This window comes from Amblyomma americanum, chromosome 3 (assembly GCF_052857255.1).
Source record: "Amblyomma americanum isolate KBUSLIRL-KWMA chromosome 3, ASM5285725v1, whole genome shotgun sequence".
NCBI lineage: Eukaryota > Metazoa > Arthropoda > Arachnida > Ixodida > Ixodidae > Amblyomma > Amblyomma americanum.
Window position 1 is genome coordinate 1,732,748 of NC_135499.1, and position 12,923 is coordinate 1,745,670.

Consider the following 12,923-nt stretch of genomic DNA (forward strand, 5'->3'; position numbering starts at 1 on the left):
TCGCTCTTCCCGGCCGCTATAGCCGGCATGTGTACGATTACGGAAGGCGTTGCATAATCCTAGCGCGCTTCCGACGGTCTCTAGAGAGCCAATTTCAGCTACACTGCTCTGACACGACTCAAACGGTCGCTCTTCCCGGCCGCTATAGCCGGCATGTGTATAAATCTGGAAGGCGTCGCACAATTCTAGCGCGCTTCCGACGGTCTCGGGAGAGCCAATTTCAGCTGCACTGCTCTGACACGACTCAAACTATCTATCTTCCCGGCCGCTATAGCCGGCATGTGTACGAATACGGCAGGCGTTGCATAATTCTAGCGCGCTTCCGACGGTCTCGGGAGAGCCAATTACAGCTGCACTGCTCTGACACGACTCAAACTATCGCTCTTCCCGGCCGCTATAGCCGGCTTGTGTACGAATACAGCAGGCGTTGCATAATTCTAGCGCGCTTCCGACGGTCCCGGGAGAGCCAATTTCAGCTGCACTGCTCTGACACGACTCGAACTGTCGTTCTTCCCGGCCGCTATAGCCGGCATGCTTACGAATGCGGAAGGCGTTGCATAATTCTAGCGCGCTTCCCACGGTCTCGGGAGAGCCAATTTCAGCTGAACTGCTCTGACACGACTCAAACTATCGCTCTTCCCGGCCGCTACAGCCGGCATGTGTACGAATACGGCAGGCGTTGCATAATTCTAGCGCGCTTCCGATGGTCTCGGGAGAGCTAATCTCAGCTGCACTGCTCTGACACGAATCAAACTATCGCTCTTCCCGGCCGCTAAAGCCGGCATGTTTACGAATACGGCAGGCGTTGCATAATTCTAGCGCGCTTCCGATGGTCTCGGGAGAGCCAATTGCAGCTGCACTGCTCTGACACGACTCAAACTATCGCTCCTCCCGGACGCTATAGCCGGCATGTGTACGAATACGGCAGGCGATGCATAATTCTAGCGCGCTTCCGACGGTCTCGGGAGAGCCAATTTCAGCTGTACTGCTCAGACACGACTCAGCTATCGCTCTTCTAGGCCGCTATAGCCGGCTAGTGTACGAATCTAAAAGGCGTTGCATAATTCTAGCGCGCTTCCGACGGTCTCGGGAGAGCCAATTTCAGCTGCACTGCTCTGACACGACTCAAAATATCGCTCTTCCCGGTCGACAAAAGCATTTGTTGGGCGAGTTGGTGTTTACGATGATCCATAACTACAGCGCAAACGACAGGACAGAGATGAAGACGGGACACCACACAGCGCTGTCCTTAATTTTTATTAGCACCATTTAAGTAGATTTCTCTTTCTGGAATCCATATTGCTGATCGTCGATGGTATCGTTTCGCTTGCAGAAGTTTAGTAGCCTGATGTTTATATCTTGTTCAACTACTTTCGAGAGGATTGGTAGGACCGAAATTGGCCTATAATTATTTATATCATTTCTATCACCTCCCTCGTGTATGACGGAGACTAGCAGTTTTTAATTTATCTGTAAATATTCCGGTACTCAAAATAAGGTTGCATATATGCGTAAGTGGCTGACTAATCATGTGACTGATGGATTTTATGGGTTGAACGGTATTGTCATCAGCACCACATGCACTGCTATTTTTGAGGCTTTTGATTACTGTGCAGATCTCTAACTCTGTAGTTGGAAACATGAACATTGAGCTTTGGATGTAAGACGGGATATACGTTGTAAAATCACAGTTACTTGCCTGAGATTTACTTGAAGCCCCCGATACGAGAAAGTGCTCATTCAGTTTGTCAGCAAGCGACGCCCTTGTGTAAGGCACACCATTTATAACGAGTTCAGAGATGCCGTCTCTTTTGTTGTTTGGACATTAGCTTGTTTACTGTATTCCATACTTGTTTAGGGTTGTTGCAGATATCAGAAAACTTATGTTCGTAACAACTAGTCCTGGCTTTTTTTAATATCAGAGCTTAACTTATTACGAAATCGATTATATTCAGTCAAACAGTACATATTTTTCGTTCTGATAAAAGCGCCAAACAGTCTGTCACGCTCTCTAATTCTTTTCAGAAGGTCGGCATTTTTCCATGGCATTCTGAGACCATTTTACACTTTTTGAATTCTACTGTAGGGAAGGCTTGATTGTAGAGCTCGGTAACTGTTTTTAATAAAGACGTCATTTGCTGCGATGGGGTCAGACGGTTGAAGAACATCTGCCCAGCTTGTATCTGCTACTAAGTTTCTAAATATTATGGTCTTAGCTTCAATAATTATTCTGTATGTAATGGGTGCACGTTTTGGAATGACTCTGTGGCGTACAGTAGGATTTAAAGAGTATAAAAATAGGTAAATGGTCACTAATATCAGCTATTAGTACACCTGCTTGCACATCCTCCTTTTTGTAGCTTGTAAAACACACATCTAATAAAGTATGGCCCATGTGTGTCACTCTAGTTGGCATATGTATTACATTTTCACAACCAAACGAGAGAAAATTATCAAGCGTTCTTTGCTGATTATAATCAAGCAATAAAAGATCGATATTGAAATCACCACAAATAACTACAGGCAACTTAAACTGCATGCAGTGCTCTAACATATTTTCAAGAAATGCCAAAAAAATAGCATGTGATCCAGAAGGTGGCCCGTATACAACGGCAAATATGGTACCAACACAGTTTAACATGAGACAATCAAAGTGTGAATTTATTACACAAAACTCTTGTATGGTCAAATGATTTAGGTAGTTCAGTATAAAATAGCCACACCTCCCCCTCTGTTATCACTCCGTGAAATTGATACGCATTTGTATCCTGGAAACTGTACAGCATCATAATCCTTGGTGAACCAGGTTTCAGTGAAAGCTAAAATTTCAAATTTGTGGTCTAATGCATTGAGGAAGATATCCACAGAATCCTGTTTATTCCGAAGGCTTTGAGCATTGAGATGGAATAAAGAAAATTTATTTTTTTCTTCTAGGTGCTTTGAATGTTTGAACGAATCAGTATCATAAGAATATGTGAACGGGACTGTCGTTTTTAAGGGTGTCAGTGCTATCAGTTACCGCGATGCGTGTAGCGCCTATTACTCAACATATCTTATCCAGATCGTTTGTCATCCTAATCCTGATAACTCGGCTGCGGGGCCACGACAAACAAACATTTTTCCATTTTTTAGCCAGGCAAACTCATAATCTATTTCTTTCGCCGTTTTCTTCAATTTCCAAAAGAGCGCCTTGTACTGTGCTGTCAGTTTTTCATTGAAGGATATTTTAGATTTCGTTTCCTTTAGTTGCCCTTTTTTTGAAAGCCATGCGTCTCTGGTTGAACGGGATACGAGAACAGGTGAAACCTTCTTAGCACTCTTCCCGAACTCATTGTCATTGATAGACCGTGAGGGCAATCGATGAACAAACAGCCTCAACATCTGCCTCGGACAGGAGCGGAAGCTCGAGATCAGTGGCCAAGACATTAAGCTTTCCCAGAAGGTTTTCATTATCATGGTGGGGCAGCCCAAGCATATCTAAATTTTGACGTCTGCCGTTCTTCTCTAGTTCCTTAACTTGTGGCCTTAATTCCTGGTTTTCTTGTTCTGTTACCTGAGCCTCGAGCTTTTCCACTCGCTTTAGAGGGCAGATATGTCTGCATCCTGCTGTTTCATTTTTGATAAAACTTCGTCGTATTTTGCGGACATTTCCTGCATAAACTGGCCTTTATCTCTCCTAGTGTGTCGATTTTTGACTTAACCTCAAGCACTTCTGTGAGCACGAGACGAATATGCTCAATTTCACTTGCAAGATTTGCTTCCTCTTCCTCGCTTGTTTTCTTACCACTCTAGTTGCTTCGAGCCTTAGCTGTTTTACATGCTGGGCATTTCCATGCTTTTTTTGCACTTTCTGCCTTTTTTTGTATGTGGCTTCATTTACCCCCAAACATGTGCCAATATGATACTAATACTGACATTCCGAGCACGTTAGAAATACTTCATCCTCAGAAAGCTCTTCGTTGCATGCAAGACATGTGTCAGTCATTTTTCCTATCGTCACGACAGACCGAGCAGTCAGCAGCAGCGGCTACCAGAAAAAAATTGCAAAAGATGCAAGAAAAAAAGAAAAACCAACATGCAATTTAAGGTCAATGTTTTAGGGTCCGGATAGCAGCTCCTGCGGTGCCGCTGCTGCTGAATGCTTGTGAAGAAGGTCTTCGGTGGCGCGCTGCTTTCATAGCTGTTGGGTGGTTACGTCGGAGGCTACATTGATACTAGCAGCCAGTTTCCATGGCACGTTTCCGATAGCCAGTCATTCTTCGGTAGCTCGTCCAGGCTAGGCGTAAGGAATCGGCTCCTGCAATTTAAGGTGAAGGTTTTAGGGTCTGGATAGCAGCTCCTGCGGTGCCGCTGCTGCTGAATGCTTGTCTAAGAGACGCACAGCCTTGGACGCACAGGGGACGCACAGCCTTGGAAATCAAACCCCAGACCGGTCAGCCCCGCCAAACGGGAGGTGATTGACGCGGGGCTCCAAGAGCTGCTCGATGCGGGCATTGTTCGCCGCTCAACGAGTCCCTGGGGATTCCCAGTCGTACTCGCCCCCCCCCCCCCCCCCCCCCCCACCCCAAGAAAGGACGGTAGCTCGCGCTTCTGCGTGGACTACAGGCGATTGAATGCAGTCACACAGAAGGATGCGTACCCCTTCCCAAGCATTGACGATATCGTCTCAAACCTCAGTGGAGCGAGGTATTCGTCTACTGTGGACGCTAGCAAGGGCTATCTCCAGGTAGAGATGCGACCAGGCGACGAGTGCAGAACGGCATTCACATGCCACAGGGGTCTCTACGAGCTCGTTAGGATGCCCTTCGGGTTGTCTGGAAGCCCGAGCGCCTTTCAGCGGCTGGCTGACCGTGTGCTCGGTGACGCCAAATGGCCTCACGCCCTCGCCTACCTGGACGACATCGTCATCTACTCCCGTACCTTTGATGAGCACCACAACTCAATAATAATAAGTAAACATTGCATACATGCAACTACTAATTGAAGTGTTACCATATCGCGCCGCAAGCCGAATTCTAGGCCCAACTTGACCCCCCAAGCGAAGCAAGATCCGTCTGGAACGTATCTTGAGGGGGTGTAACTGGACAACTGGCGCGTTCTTCGCTTTCTTCGTCTAGTAAACCAAGCAGCTAACGCTCGTTACTTCAAAGTCTTCCAGATGGTGGCTGCCTTTTTAATTTTTGTCATATTACACACAATGTCAAATCTTGGGAATGTTGCGATCTAGAGTTGTTCCTCTCTGTGCATAAAAACAAATAATTCACCGGGCATCTTGATTTTTTGTTCTTCCAGATAGAATATAGCCAAAAACTTGCAATGCACCCGAAAGTAAGAACAAAGTTTCAAGGTCTCCACTATCTACCTCATCTGGTGGACGCAGTTGACACCATTTTTAAATCAATAAATAAATCTTTAAGATACGTGGGAGCACATATAAAGTCGAACTGCCCAGTTCCACTGCCTCTTGCAAGCCATTTATTATGGGGAACCAAGTTGGCCGTATGTATTCCATTGCCCCGCAAAAGGCTAAATGGACGAAAATTTACTTCCTCGCTCCTGAACCTTTCAACAAACTTCGTGAAGTATTTGAAAAGTCCGTGCCGTCTTTATTCTTCCATGTCCTGGATGCTGGCAGTGGATGCTGATCTCTATGGTGCACTTACGCTCTTGCTAGACAACCCCATCGGCAGCGACGAGCCTTGTGCCTAATCGCCCATTACACTTTTAGCAATGGACATGCAGGCGCTCAAGAACTGTTCTGCAAGAGCACTGCTTGGCGTCGGACGACAGCAATCATGATGAGCAAAAGCTTGATCAAACCATCGCCATGGCGATGTCGAGGCTTGGCCCAAGCAGCTGCGGACAAGAAAGGACGACAGTGTCGAGCAGAAACATGCTGTTGGACAGAAGGCAATGCTGGGCGCGACTGACAGAACGCCAGAATTGTGCTGCTCGGTCGAAAGCAGCAAATTGATCGTATGGCACCACTTCCAGCCCATTCCCGCTTGCACATTTGCCAAAGTAGCAAGAAAGAATCTGCCTCAAAACTGATCGCACAGTCACTTCGAGTCACCTTCTCTGCACAGGCTAGCTTGTTTTCCAACCAACTGAAATGTAGCATGAGGATCCATAGCGCACACAATTTAGGGGACACAACACGAGCGCTATGCACAGTGTGCTATGCTATGCACTGTGCGCATAGCGCTGTGCGCTATGGATCCTCATGTTGACTACCCACTAGCCCGAAACCTCACTCTTGAAAGGTAGCCACCAGAATAACCTGCGTGAAAAATAAAAGTGGTACGTGCTTCATTCTACGCAAACTCCAAGCGGTCACCACGTCAGGATGCCGCGGAGAGAGCTATTAAAAGGGTAGAGTGACTGATACCACCTAACTGAAAAGAACAGTTATGGAATGAGAGAGAGGGAGTATTGTCAGGCGTTTTGCTTCTTCGTTTTCTAAGTTCGCGCAGATTTCGCTTCTATGGGTACCATACGAGGACGAGCCGTTTTGGTAGGTGGTGAAGCTGATTCGTGAAGCAGGGACGAGGTTTCGGAACATAGAAGGCCCGGCTTGCTCAGAAGAAAGTGAGAGGCCGGCTGAATGTTTTCTTTTATTTTGCCCTTTGGTGATCAGCATGGCCCGCGGCCGAGCTGTCAGACAGCGTCGAAGCAGATGCACGTGCTCGTCTTGGCTGGCAGCGTGCACACGCCCGTGAAGTGCCCCTCGTTGATGCAGAAGGCGGCACAGCTCTCTCGGCGCCCTCCCTGGCACAGCTGACGCAGCGCTGCAAGCAAGGAGGCTTAGTGCAACAAGCGTCGAGGTCCTCAGACACCTACAGGTTATGATATCCTCAATGCAAAAAAGAAAAAGTTTCATGGCACATAGCACCCGCATTTCCATGCATCAAGTTCAATGGCGTTAAGGTGAGAAGTTGGGCTAGTTGGTACGTACCCATGGTTAACGAGCGCAAAAAGACGAAGACGAAGAGAAGACGACAACACGACACAAGCGCTTGGGTCGTGTTGTCTTCTCTTCGTCCACGTGTTTTTTGCTCTCGTTAACCTTGAAGTTCACTAGGTTCGGTAGCGTAGCAACGTTGGTCGCACCAGAACAGGCATCCTTGTTCATGCTTGAACACAACGGACAAACAACGGGACGAAATACCAAGGTATGACAGGGATTGCTGGTGTAATACCTTCGTCTTTCCTCTCGTATTTTGTGTGCTGTGAGCAAAAATGAGCTCGTACCAACTCGCCAATGTTTCTCCAGCGCTTGTTCGCGTTATACCTTCGTCCTTTGTGCCGTTTTAGGAGCGTTAGCTCTCACTCATCACGTTTCGAGATTTCGTGGGGTCTGCTACCACCCTTGATCACAGCGCCATCTGTGGCAGCAACTACTCATAACGTTTTGAGATTTCTTGAGGTCTCCTTCCCTGAGATCAAAGCGCCATCTGTGGCTGCACCTAGAAAACAGCGCATTGAGAATTACAGCGCCATCTACAATAGCATTGTAGAAACAACCACCTGCCGCGTCCCAAAGAAGTTACGGTCCAATATGGTGGACAGAGGTGGAACTTTGCGAGTATGACGTCAGGGGACGAAATGGCGGCATAGTTTCGGTTTATCGAATCCAAAATGGTGGCCATTAAAATTGGTTCTGCCCTCTCATCAATTTCTCCCCTCCCCTAACCAAAATAAAATGTCCTAAAACGTGTCGAAAACTGTCCCGTTACGGGACAGTTTTTCCGCATTCACACCGGAACCAAAGTTCACACCGCAAACGCAAATTCACACCGCAACCCAAGCTTTTTTACCGCTAAGTAGGTGATTGTTTTTGCATCGTACACAAAGAGGACATCTCCCGGTTACTACAACAATTGAATTCATTCGAGCAGAGACTACAGATCACGGTCGAATATGAACAACAAGGCATTCTCCCGTTCCTCGACGTATTGGTACAATGCAAGGGCGATGGACTCTCCTTCAAAGTATACCGGAAACCAACGCACACGGGAAAGTACTTAGACTTTAATTCGAATCACCCGATTGCCTACAAAAGATCCGTTGTGTCACCTTTGGTGACGCGTGCGACACGAATCTGCAAAGAAAAGGAAGGTTTGCAAGCCGAACTTCAAATGATACGCCAAGAACTTTCGTCTAACGGCTATCCCGACCATTTTGCGAAAAGGATCCAAAAACATATTTTGCAAACGAGCTCTTCCAGTCGTAAGGTTTGCACCGCCACTGCTGGAATTTCGTATGGACGTGGTATAAGCGAAGCTTTATACCGTATTTTCTCGGAGTATAACCTACGCATCGGACACGTTCCTTCCAGCAAACTTCGAAGTATGCTGGTGAATGTCAAGAACCCTCTGCCAGATAACCGCTTTCCCGGCGTTGTCTACCGAATCCCGTGCGGTGATTGTAACCAGGTTTACATAGGCGAAACGGGAAAATTCCCCAGAAGATTGAAAGAGCATCAGCGCGATGTTGATAACCGTAAAGTAGCTTCCAATGCGATTGCCGAGCACGCGCACGAAAAAACGCATGATATCGCCTGGGACAACGCCGCAGTTGTATACAAAGAGCGGATCATGACGACACGCCTTTTGCTTGAGTTGTCCAGACGACACCTGATACCATGAACCGGAAGGAAGGGACGATTCCACCCGTGTACATACCGTCATTACGTCATATTCTGCGTATTTAAGTTTCGACCACTGCCATTTTAAGCCTCAATGTGAACAAGGAACCCGTACGGGTTCCGAAACAATTTGTTTTCACTTTGACTTGGTCAGTGACTTGATCTTTTGCTTCTACTAAAAGCTGACCAGACGAATTTTTGTCGAACCCTGGACTATGTCCGTTACAGGAGTGCTTTTGCACAAGACGTCGTCACGAGAATACGCTGCTGTTTCACTCACCTCAAGAATCACCGCTTTCAGATCCCATCTTAAGTTCAAATTGGCTTGCAAGAGAGAAAACCTGGTGCCCAAGTCTCTTCGTTTGCAGACACCGGTAAGGACGTCCTGAGGACACCACATCGTTCGACAAGCGGAGCGGAGACTCGTCCAACCACGTGCTCAAGAATGTCGTCGAAACGTCAAGAACCTGGAATCTGAGGCCTTTTTTGCCCGGCGACAGCTGGAACGCACCATTCAAGGTGATTTCACTGACGTTCGACTACACGCCAACTTTATTGCCAGTCTGAGGGAGCGCCAGTGCACGACGTCTCAGGAAAGGAAACCTCATGCATTACGGCCGTGTGGAACGAGGAATGTCCAACAAGACGTGGTCAACGTGTCCTACCAGCCCTCAACCACAGAGGCATCCGTCCTCGCCCGCGGTCTGAACTTCAATACCGGTCGTGCACCGCTTAAGAGGAAGGTAATCTGCTCTGTGCAACAAGCTGTGAACCGGTTGCCGTCGGCAGTCCGGAACGAAGCGCGCACTGGCGCCATTGGCATCCTTTCAAAACGGCGAAAAGACACGACAAGGCTTTCAGTTCTCGAGAAACAAGCCATCAGGAATCTACGCTGCAACCGTAGTATTGTTGTTCTACCTGCCGACAAAGGCAATGCCACTGTGCTGCTAGACAAGAAAGACTACTACTAATAAATGCTTGGCGTGCTTGAGGACAGAACAACATACACCGCCCTGCCGCGCGACACTACTGGAGTGCTTCAATGGAAGCTATAGGAGCTTCTGGCAGATGTCTTCAAGTTCGTACCTCCGGACAGGAAGAAGTTATACTATCAACTACTGTGCAAAAAGGGCTCTGCGCCTGCTATTTATGGGCTACCCAAGATCCACAAACCAGGCGTTCCGTTGCGGCGCATCGTGGATTTCAGCAGGTCACCACCTTGCAGCCTTTCCAATTACCTCCGCAGTGTAATAGGCCCCTGGATGGATGTATACGGCTGAACCCTTTAAATCGGGCGGTGGCTCAAGCCGCCTAGCCATGACTTATGAAATTTTACTCTTCTCTTGATTTTAGCCACCAGTCAGATAACCTCCGCTTGGTTACTTCTACCCACTTAAAATCTACTTTCCCTTCACTGTCCCTAAACCTCAATGCCTTGGATAAATCAGCCCCTCTGCTTTCCACTGTAGGGTGAAGCCCTTTACAGAAAAGTATCAAGTGTTCAGCCGTTTCCTCCTCTCCGCACGCAACGCACAACGCGTATACATCGTGGTACCTGAATATGTATGTCTTAGGCCACATTCTCACAGCCGGCCTCCTCTACGGCGCGGCGGCGACGGAGCCGAAAACCGCGGCAGCAGCGGAGCGGCGCGGTGTTCAAATCGAAATAGGCATTTAGTTTCGACCACTGCCATTTTAGCCTTGCGAACCAGGAACCCGCGCGGGTTCCGAAACGTCAAATTGTTTTTACTTTGACTTGGTCAGTGACTAATCTTTTGTTTCTAACCTCGGTAAAACGTTACTGATGTTTACATGATCTCCATTCTCCCAAAACAGGCTTTATAGAATGCAGTTTGTTGTTATGCTGTTCTTCCCATGCAATCTGCCACTTATTTATGAGTTTACTGTGCAGTATGGTGGAAATTCTTCAAGCGCCGACCAAGCGTTTAAAAATGACGTTTCGGCACTGACTTACGGGAGTTTGTTCACAATTAAAAAACAGAATGAAGGTAGTTTATATAGTTTTATGATATGACGTAAGCAGTGGGAGTATATCGGGGGTAGAATGCCTTTGTTGCGATTAAGCGTGTTTGCCATCGTCTGAATATAAAAAGATTCCAGGTAAATAAAGCCTTGTCTTGCTCTTTTCTTTTTTTCAATTATCTTTCTGCCATCCCAGTCCCATCTGGATTCTATAAAATTCATCTGGGCACTTGTATTCTAGTCGCCGGCGTGCGAAGAGGGCTTCGTTTTTTAGTCGGCAGACCTTTTCCCTGCAGTCCATGATCCTGGCTTGCAGAAGAAGGCGTTCGGCTTTCGAAACAACGTGAAATCTAAACCGGCTTGCTACGGGCCTGTTCAGGCGTAAGGAGCGAGGAATCACATACCGTGCCCTGCAGGCTAGGTTAAATTTAAGATCACCTTGCAGAATTGAAGATGAGCATTCAGCTGCACACCACCTTCCATGCTGGTCCACGGTCACGTCGAGACGAAGCCGCACGAGAAAGCTTCAAAGGCTAGTACCTCGTCGCATGGACAATTCCCGAGCTCCCAACCGCGCCACTGTGCACAGACTTTGGTCACGCTGAGCTCTCAGGGCTGAGTCTCGGTCTCAATTTCAATTTGGGACTGGCGCCGGACATAAATAAGATGGTATGCGCCGTGGAAACTGCGGTCAAAACTGTGGAGCCGTCCCGTCGTGTTGAGGCAGGCACCCGTGTCGTCAGCGTGCTCTCCAGTCTGAACCGGCATCAAGAACCTAATCCTCTTTTGCCCGAAGAAATAAATGTACTAAAAAGATTGCGCGGCAATGAGAACATCGTAATCCTGCCTGCGGACAAGGGAAACGCAACGGTCGTCTTGGACAAACGAGACTCTTTGAACAAGATGATGAACATGCTGTAAGATTAGAGAACGTACTTGCCGCTAAATCGTGGCGCCACTTCAAAGGTGCAAAGGGACTTGCAGAAACTTCTGGCTGAAGTCTTCTCCTTTGTCCCGCCACAACACAAGTCCCTCTACTACTTCCTCCTCTGCCACAATGGTTCCGCTCCCGCTCTGTATGGGCTGCCAAGCATCCACAAAGAAGGCAACCCAATGCGCCCAATCGTCGATTTCACCCGCTCCCCGCTTCACAAGCTGTCGAACTATTTGCATCGTGTTATCTCCCCTTTGGTTGGCAAAAGCGAAACGCACGTGCACAACTCACACAACTTCATTGAAATTTTGGTGCCATTTGACGTGAAGTCACTGTTTGCGAGCGGACCCATGCACTGACCTGGCCGTCAAGGTTTGCACAGGTGCGCTCCAGGCGGATGCAATCCTACCGGAAAGAACACCCGTTGATGTTCCAGACATCAGCAGACTTGTTCTGTTCTGTTTGTCAAACACCTACTTCACGTTCCAGGAGAACGTATTTAAACAGGTCCATGCTACGACTATGGGAGCATCGATTTCTGTAACCGCTGCGAACTTGACAATGGAGTCACTGGAGTCCCGCGCCCTCTCAAGCTTCACGCCGCGCCCGAAAGTCTTCCTTCGTTATGTGGACGACTGTTTTTTGCATAATCAAGCAATCGGCTCTGAGAACATTCCTTTTGCACCTCAGTTTACTACGGAAGAGGTAGTAGACGGTCGTCGGCTTTTTTGGACGTTCTGGTGAAACGCGACGCCCCTGCAGTGTCATCCATTGTATACCGGAAGGACACGCACACTGGCATGTACCTCATCTTCAGTTCCGAACACCCGGCCTGTCACAAGAAGTCCATCGTCGCCTCACTTGTCTGCCGATCAGAAAACCTGTGCTGTACGCCGGAAAAGAAAGCGACAGATCTGGAACCTGATGTCTTCGGGCAATCCCAGTTCCTTCATACGAAAATCCGAGAATCGCCTAGCTCACCTACCGCCAGAGCAACCCCAGCGAGAGAAGAAGAGAAGTATTCCGATACCATACGTCCCCGGAGTAAGTGAAAGCTGATCCCGCATATTCCAGTCGTATGAAGTCGACGTCGCACATGTACCCACGCGGAAGATCCGTCACGCGTTGGTTACAGTGAAAGACAAGATGAAAGAGAAATTCCCGGGCACCGTGTATAGGATTCCCAGCGCTGATTGTGAGCATTTATTTATTTATTTATTTATTTATTTATTTATTTATTTATTTATTTATTTATTTACACATACTGTAATCGCGTTTGGGATTGTTGCAGGAGGGCAAAATAGGATTAGTAATAACAGTTCAAAAAATACATCATTTTGGTGAATATCGTAAAATAGA

General features: G+C 47.7%; 1 long non-coding RNA gene across 1 annotated transcript in view; it reads right to left on the reverse strand.

The window, feature by feature from the left end:
• Positions 1-6,626: 6,626 nt before the first annotated feature.
• LOC144122836 (uncharacterized) overlaps positions 6,627-12,923 on the reverse strand; it is a 160,687-nt gene continuing 154,390 nt past the window's right edge. Inside the window, exon 3 of the long non-coding RNA XR_013312911.1 lies at positions 6,627-6,788. This is a non-coding gene — a long non-coding RNA (uncharacterized LOC144122836). The remainder of the gene's footprint in view (positions 6,789-12,923) is intronic.